This window comes from Vicugna pacos, chromosome 13 (assembly GCF_048564905.1).
Source record: "Vicugna pacos chromosome 13, VicPac4, whole genome shotgun sequence".
NCBI lineage: Eukaryota > Metazoa > Chordata > Mammalia > Artiodactyla > Camelidae > Vicugna > Vicugna pacos.
Genome location: NC_132999.1, coordinates 45,205,670 through 45,213,289, shown reverse-complemented (window position 1 = coordinate 45,213,289; position 7,620 = coordinate 45,205,670). Strand labels below are relative to the sequence as shown.

At 39.6% G+C, this 7,620-nt stretch overlaps 1 non-coding gene across 1 annotated transcript; it reads right to left on the bottom strand.

Moving 5' to 3' along the window:
- Positions 1–7,513: 7,513 nt before the first annotated feature.
- Positions 7,514–7,620, bottom strand: LOC116282987 (U6 spliceosomal RNA). Its single transcript, XR_004192535.1, has one exon. It is a non-coding gene; the product is annotated as a U6 spliceosomal RNA (small nuclear RNA).

Below are 7,620 nucleotides of genomic sequence, written 5' to 3'. Positions count from 1 at the left end.
ACTAATACCCTGAAATACTACCATCTTTTTCCTTTTGTGTAGAAAAAGCAAGCCAGTGTGTGCCTAGCACTGTGCTGGCAAAAATCCCCCAGGGGTTCCTTGGAGATTATTCAGTCTATTTAACAGGGGGAAATGGGGGGAAGATGGACAGGGATATATATACATCAATACACACATTATATATATATATATATACACATTAGGTATATTGTGTATATATATGTATTTATGTATGCATTACATATAATCTTGCCTGTCTACATTATATATATATACATAAGATTTATGATATGTTATATATTATCTGTTACATGTTATACATAATATATACATTATATAGGCAGACAAGATGAGAGAAAGGTCAAGAAGAGTTTTTTTGGCAATGTAATTATGGACATTTAGATTTTTTAATACTTTATTTATTATTGGATTATTTATTTTATTTGGGCAGTGGGGGGGAGGTTTATTTATTTTTAGAGGAGGTACTGGGGATTGAACCCCTGACCTCGTGCATGCTAAGCGTGTGCTCTACCACTTGAGAAATACCCTCCCCCCAATTTAGATTTTTAAAAATTATTTTCTGCTACATATTCTCTGATACGTACTTTCTGATACATACATCAGTCTATAATTAGGAAACACCTATTAAAAATTAAAACAATTCTGAAAAAATCAGTGGGCTGAGGAGCTACAACACTTATGGGAATTAGCCTTTCCTAGATTTTCTCCTCAAACCCCATCACAAGAGTCCTTTGTTGGGTGCCCACTGTCTGCCCAGATGGCAGGTGCTGCATTTCCAGCAGAGAACAAGATGCAGACATGTCCTCACAGATCCCACTAGGTGGGCAAGACAGTGAACAGGTGTTATGGAGGCCCAAGAATCTGAAAGTGGCTAAGAGTTTTTCCCCAAATGCCAGACTAAGTGGTTGGTCCTCCAGAGTGTTGGGGTTTTAGCAGGGGTTTTAGACCTGAATTCAAAATCCTGGTTTCATTCCCTTAGCTGTGTGAACCCCACAACCCCAGGCAAATAACTAAACCTCTCAGCCTTGGTCTTTCTCCCTGTAAAATGGGTCATTGGAAGATTAACTGAAATAATGCGTGTAAAATCCTGAGCTCGGTGCCTGGCATACAGAGTCGCTGATACTTTAGGCATTTGACCCAAGACTCCCAAATCCAAGTTTATGGCTATTCTTGGCCCATTGCTCTGCCTCTAAGTAGGAACAAGGCCTACTTCCTCGGTCACAGTGGTGCTCCCTGCAACATGGTAGGGACTTTAAGTCTCTACAAAAGTAATGACTCGCAAGAAACTGTTGTCTCTAGGGATAGAGAACTGGGAGGTAGGGGCAGGGAGACCGCATAGCCTTCTGAACTGTTTGAAAAAATCATTTTCTCGCTCATGAATTCATTTCAGGTTTAAAAATATGGGAATGAAATCATTTTAATAATTTGAATTAATGAATTGCTCAGTGACTCCTCCAGTGAGTGGAAAGCTCTTTTCTCTTGACAGAGATCTGTTCTCCTCAAAGCTTAGTCTGAGGACCACCTTTATTAGAACTCTGTGTTCCCCCCACCACCAACTCCAATGAATCAGAATTTCTGGGGCAGTGGAGAAGGGGAAGCCTGCTTAGCCTCACTTTTAATTAGCTCCCGTGGTAATACTCCAAGACACCAAAGTATAAGAACTACTCCTTTATGAAACCCTTCAGCGTATCAAGTGCTTAGAAATGTTACCTTTCCTTCAGTCTGCCTTCACTGAGATTACATTACAGTCCAGACCGCCAAGAGAAGCCACCTGTAATTTTGTCATTACTTAACTGTGCAAACTAAAATTGTTCACCTTGTCATCCATTGGCCTACCAACACTAGTGGTCAAATGCTTCCTCAACAGGTTAAATCAGCATAATAGCGGTCTATGTAAATATTTTTTAAAAAATGAACAGGTTCTTTCCACTACACTGCAGAACTAGCTCTGAGATAAGGAAAATGGAAAAAAAAAATCAAAGTGCACAACAATGTGCTTAGCTTGCTAGCACTTGTGTAAAAAGTGCTACACACACAACAGATATATATGTACTTGTATATGCAAATTTTAGTATATGCAAATCTCTGGAAGAATAGACAAGGAACTGGGTGGGGTAGGAGTTGTGGTTGCCTCTGGCAAGAGGAAGTAGGGGCGTGGGTAAGAGAAAGACTTCTCACAGTGCTGTGTACCCACCCTAGCTTTTGAATTTTGAACCATCTGAATGCACTCCTTTTTCGGAAATAAACTCAAATGTAAAAGCATGCTCTCCCGGTGACGCTGTCTCGAAGCTGCTCTGAATGCGCAAGCCGCTTTCTCAGCTCATCCTTGTGGCTCCCTGCTCCTCAGACTGCCTTTTCATCTAAGACTCTCCTTCCACGGAGTCACCACTGACCTTGTCTGTCCACAGGCATATTTTGATCCGACTGCTAAGCCAGACAACTCCGCCAGCACTTAACATTCCAGTCCAGAGGCGGCAAGACTATGCTTGCAGAAGATTTTGCGAGTTTTAGACTCTGGAAAGAGGTCAGCGTGCTTATGTAAGCCAACATCGCTTCGCCAACGAGTCGTGCTCAGGAAGATAAGGTCCCCCCCTCTCCCTCCGCCTGCCGCTGCACCGCGGCTCCCGGCTCCCATGGGACCAGAGGCAGCTCTGAGGCACTCAGGAGGGAGGGAACTGAGTCCCCATCCTGCTGAGAGGCCCTGACCAATCTTAAATTGATTGGTTTAAACCAAAAAAGGAAATGTATTATTAAGAATAATGTAAGGGTAACATACAATCCAGCCTTTCCACTTCTAAGTATTTAACCAAGAGAAAAAGAAATATTACATCCAAATGAAGAGCTCTACACAAATTTTCATAGCAACTTTATTTGTAATAATCCTGGAAACAACCCAAAAGTCCAACAAATTGTGGCGATCCATCCAACAGAATACTACTCAGCAACAAAAAAGAATTAACTACTAATACTTGCAACAACATGAATAAATCTTTTTAAAAAAAAAATGTGCTGAATGAAAACAGCCAGACAAAAAAAAGGAGTGCATGATTTCATTTATAGAAATCTCAAGCAAATGCAGGTTAATCTATACTGACACAACGAAGACTAGTGGTTGCTCAGGTTGGGGTCAAGAGGGCTGGGAAGAAAGGATTACAAAGAAGAAGGAGGGAAGTTTCTGGGGTGATGGAGATATTCACCGTCTTGATTATAGTGATGATTTTAAGGGTGGACACATTTGCCAAAACTGATCAAATTACACACTTTAAATATGTGTAGCTTAATGGTCTATCAATTGTACCTCAACCAAGCTGTTTTTTACAAAAAGAATCATGGAATATCACATGGAACTCAAGTTCCACAGGTTATGCTTTTCGGGTTGAAGGAAATGTTCTGTATCTTAATTGCAGTAGTGATTATACGACTAGATAGTGTTAAAGTTCATCAAATTGCATACTTAAAATCAGTGATTTTTGTTGCATGTAAATTATACCTCAACGAAATTGACTTTAAACAAAAAAGACATACATGTGGCCATGTACACATACACACAGAGACCAGGTTAGCAGCTGGAGCCCAGGAACGTCTGTTGCCCACCTGCCACAGCTGCAAAATATGCTCTCCATTTTCCTCTCTCTCTCTCTCTTGTGTCTCTGGTTCTCCGTATGCCTAAATCATTCTTCTCTCTCTTTCTAACCTTCCCACTGATTGATTCCTTTGCAGTTCTTTGGCCCAAAAGGCAGAACATTCAGCTGCCAATACTTTCTGAGCTTCCTATCCTAAGGTTCAGGCATCAAAATAAAAAAAGGGGAAGGGGAGGGGGATTCCTCTCTGAGTCAAGTTACACAATTCATGGGGAAGGACTCTGATTGGCATATTCTGAGTTGCATGTTGGGCCTTTGTTCACATATTCAAAAATTACTGATCAGCACTGGCAGGCATTTTGCTAAGCCCTGGGGTTCCAGGCAGAATGAAACTAATGAAGTCCCTGCACCCAGAGGAGCTTACAGTCTAATGAGGAAACAGACAATAAACAAGCCAACAAGTAAACACTCCCACTTCAAATCATGATGAGGACTTCAAAGAGCAAAATGAGAGAAAAGGGATGGAGAGTGATGGGCATGGGGTTATCTTAGACAAAGTGGCCGAGGATGGTTTCTAAGATGGTGACATTTGAATAGACATGAAGGATAAGGGGTCAGCTCTCCAAAGACCTGGCAGAAGAGAAGTTAGAAGGAACAGCAGGTGTAAAGACCCTGGGGCAGGTGTGTGAGGCTAGGTGGCTAGAGCATAGTCAGGACAATGGAAGGAGATGAGGCCAGATCATGCAGGACCTTGCAGGGCAGGGTTTTATTCCCAGTATCTTGGGAAGTCTCTGGGGCAGTTGAAGCAGAGGACTGGCTTGATGCAATTTTTTCCAAAGACTCCTTTGGCTGCTATGAGAATAGACACCAGTAGAAGGCACATATTGAAGGTACTCCAACAGGACTGGCTAATGGGTTGGATGATGGGGAAGAAGGAGGGAAAAGGATGGGGAAGAAGGAGGGAGAAAGATATGGAAGAAGGATGGTGTGTAGGCAAAAAAGGAATAAAGTGGAGAAAAAATGTGGCAGAGGTGGAGTTTTGCTTACTAACAAGGCATCTTCCACTGTGATCACATGGCTGAAGGTAGAGGTGGGATAAACAAGTAGTCACAGTAATATGTGTATATTTTCAATTTCCTCTCTAAGCCTCAGTAACCTCGTTTGGAAAAGGAGATGGTTGGAATAGCTTCAGTGGTTCTCAGTGGGGAAATACCCATTCCAGCCTGCTGACATTTCAGGGAAGGAGCCAGGGGTTCTAGACATCTGGAAATACGTAGGATATCCCACACAATAAAGAATGGTCCTGTGTTCCACTTTCAAATGCTCCACTGCACATTTATGGAGATGAAAAACATATAAAACTATCTAAGCCTACAATCGACATTTATTCTACCTACAAGCATGGTATTTAAAACTACTTACCAGGAATGCAACTCAAATGAAAATCAAGGGAATCGATCTATTTAGAGAATTGATTTTGGAAGAGCGTGTCACCAATAGCAATGCTCATAGTTTTTGAAGTGCAACACACACCCTTCAGTCTATATTTAGAGCTGTGGCTTCCAGGGTGATTTTATGTGTAGGTGCAAACATCTGACTATTTCAGTCTCTTCTAGGGTAATCATGCCTAGCTAGGTATTTACAAATTTAGAATAGACTTTATTATATATTTATTCTTTTAAAAACTTATTTATTTTATTTGGGGGGGTTATCTATTTATTTATTTTTAGAGGAGGTATGGGGGATTGAACCCAGGGCCTTGTGCATGCTAAGCATGCACTCTACCACTTGAGCTATACCCTCCCCATAAATTACTTTCTTTTATTTCTCCTTTTTTTTACAGGTAGGAGATTGTATTCTAAGTATACTACATATATAAACTAATATAGTCAGCAGTCATATGAGGTAGACATTGTCATTGGCCCCATTTTACAGATGAAAAAAGTGAGACATAGAATAGTACCCTGGTTTACACAGCTATTAAGCAGCAGACCAGGAATTTGAATCAAGGAAGTTCACTTTAAAATTCATATTGTCTGAAGCACTACATCATATAGACTTTAGGTAGATTATCTATGAATTTTATTTCAGGATAGTAAGGTTGTTACTAAACATTGGTCTGGTAAGGATGAGACCCCCATGGTCTAGACGCTCCCTAGGTCTCTCTCAGCTCTAAAATCTGTTTACTCTGGCTATGTTCCTTAGCAACTCTTCTCATTCAATTTAGCCTTATACTTAGAAGCATGAGGAACTTCCCTGAAGAGGAACAGTGTCATGTCAAGCTAGTAAAGTTTTTTACTTTTTAAACACAGTGCCCCAGTCTAGTGAAGACACAGTACAGATGCTCTCAAACATTGCTGGTGAGAAGGCAGTGAGTGACCACTTCCCAGCAGAAATTCAGCAAAATACCATATCCTTTGACTGGGACTTCATTCAGAAAATCTTTCCTAATGAAATATATTTTTGTCGTGGCAAAATACACATACTGTAACATTTAGCATTCCAACCATTTTAAAGTGTGCGATTCAGTAGCATTTAGTACATTTGCAATGTTGTACAGCCATCACCACTATCCACTTCCAGAGCATTTTATCACCCTCAAAAAGAAACCTCATACGCTCAGTAGTCACTCCCCACTCCCCTCTGCCCCAGCCGCTGACAACCACTAATCTTCTGTATCTGCGAATTTATTCTGGGCAGTTAATATAAATGGAATCATACAATATGTGACCTCCTGTGTCTGGCTTCTTTCACTCAGAATACTGTTTTTAAGGTTCTGCTATATGGTAGCATGTATCAGTACTATATTTCTTTTTTTTAACTGAGGTAAAAGTCACATGAAATTAAACATTTTAAAGTATATACAATTCAGTGACATTTAGTACATTCACAATGTTATGCAACTACCATCCTATCTAGTTCCAAAATATTTTCATCATCCTAATATTAAACCCGTGCTCATTAGACAGTGAATTCCCATTCTATTCTCCTCCCCTGACAACTGTCAGTCTGCTTTCTGTCTCTATGGATTTATCAATTCTGGATATTTCATAGACATGAAATTATATACTATGTAGCTCTTTTTGTCTGGCTTCTTTTACTGAACATAATGTTTTTGAGGTTTACCTACATGGTAGTATCAGTATTTTTTAATTTATTTTTCTTATTTTTTTAGGGGAAAAGTAATGTATTCATTTTATTTATTTATTTTTAGAATAGGTACCAGGGATTGAACCCAGGACCCTGTGCATGCTAAGCATATGCTCTAAGTCTTTAGCTATACCCTTTCCCAATATCAATATTTTATAATTTTTTATTGAGTAATATTTCATTGTATGGATATACCATATTTTGTTTATCCATTCATCCACTGATGGACATTTGGGTCATTTCCATCTTTTAGTTATTGTCATAGTGCTGCTATGGATATTTGTGTACAAATTTTTATTTGAACACCTGTTTTCAATTCTTTCAGGTATATACCTAAGAGTGGAATTGCTGGTCATATGGTAATTCTATGTTTAACTTTTCTGAAGAGCCACCAAACCATTTTCTACAGTGGCTGCGCCATTTTACATTCCCACCAGCAATGTCCCAATTTCTCTGTCTCCACATCCTCCCAATACTTTTTCGTTGTTCTGATCATCCTAATGTGTATGAAGTGGTATCTCGTTGTGTATGTTTTGATTTCCATTCTCCTGATGACTACTGATGTTCAGCATTTTCCCTTGTGCTTAGTGGCCATTTACATATCTTCTTTGCAAAAATATCTATTTAGATTTTTTGTCCTTTTTAATTTTTTTTGTTTTGTATTCTTTTTCATTATAGGTTACTACAAGATATTGAATACAGTTCCCAGGGCTATACAGTAGAAATTTGTTGTTTATCTAACCCTCCCCACTTTTTTCTTTTTAAATATGGAACACTTCACAAATTTGCATGTCATCCTTGTGCAGGGGCCATGCTAATCTTCTCTGTATCGTTCCAATTTTAGTATATGTGCTGCTGAAGTAAGCAC